This window comes from Cynara cardunculus (genome assembly GCF_001531365.2).
Source record: "Cynara cardunculus var. scolymus isolate 2C chromosome LG 1, CcrdV1, whole genome shotgun sequence".
In the NCBI taxonomy this organism is placed as follows: domain Eukaryota; kingdom Viridiplantae; phylum Streptophyta; class Magnoliopsida; order Asterales; family Asteraceae; genus Cynara; species Cynara cardunculus.
The window spans coordinates 38,906,994-38,908,363 of record NC_037528.1 but is presented as its reverse complement, the minus strand read 5'-3'; positions in this window follow the sequence as shown (position 1 = coordinate 38,908,363).

Here is a 1,370-nt window from a genome sequence, read left to right as displayed (position 1 = left end):
GTTTGTGATTGTTGGATGATTTTGTAAGATTAAGATTATATGTGGTTAATATCATGTTATCTTGAAAGATTTAAACAACAATTTGAAGTTGTAACAAGTATGATVAYATTTKGGTGAGATAAGCTTAATGCATGTGATGATTTATTGATGAAATCATGAAATTATGTTAGGATTAAGTCTTATTATCAATTGGTATGTGAAATCCATTGATGGATTGTAAGATTTCTTGAAAAATGGATGTTTTGATCATGAAACAACATGGTTACAGCACTGTTTTAGAAAACAAATTGTATAAAATCATAGAAAAATCAGAAAAATATGAGGTCAGAGGCATTGGAAAGATGGGATTGTATACTGTGTTTTTTATTCAGACCTCGAATTCTAATTCCAAGCTTAGGAAGGGTAAAAACGGTTATCTTTTCAGTGTTGTAAAGCTGATTTTGACAGCTTGTTGCTGCTGTTTTGTAAAGATTGTAGAAAATTGTAGAAAACTCTAAATGAGGTGAGGCCAATTGGGTTGGCTAGATAATTGAGTCTAGTTGATTTCTTATTTGATAACCAAGATCTGAATATGAGTTTAATTTGGGCAAAATAGACCTGCAAGTAGCAGCTGTCGATGGAAATCAATGTTAAGTGCTTAATAAAGAAATGTGTATAACTCGAGTTTCTTTTATTGGATGCTTATGAGATTTCGTACCTACACTCCAGGGGATAATTTAAKCTTGTTTGAGTCATTTGGAAGGTATCTTATAGTTTGATTGCAAGGTTGGACGTTTGCCGTTCGGTTTGACCGTATTTGACATTCGGTCATGAGGTGAGTTAAATAGCTATTCAAATCTTATTGTATTAAGTTTATATTTACATACCATCTGTATGTATGTGATTTCTTTGACTTTGAAGTAAGTTTTTATTAGTCTTTTGTCTTTGTACTTGTTGATCCTTCGATTACGAATTCTTCCGAAATGTCGGTCGGTTTGGATATCCAAATTGTCTGTTGGTATTGTTCCTTTGATTTCTTGTGAAACCGGAAGTACGGGGATTACTTTGTGTGATCCGTCCCAAAAACGGTGAATGTCAACATGCCGGGTGAAGAGGGAGGAGCCGGTAAGACATTCGAGTTATTCTCGTTCGTTTTTCTGTTGGCCGTACTCAGTGCCTAATGTGGAGAGAGGCACGAGTATAGGGACTCGGGCATACCCGGGAGATGAAGGCGGGCTCCCTGCCAGTCCTAAGTATTATTCTGTGTAACCATAGGAGCTCGAGCATACCCAGTGATGATGGGCTCCCTGCTAGTCCTATGTGTTCCCTTGTTCGGTGATTTTGACATGTCGATTTTGACCGTTTGACTAACATATGATATTGATCAATTG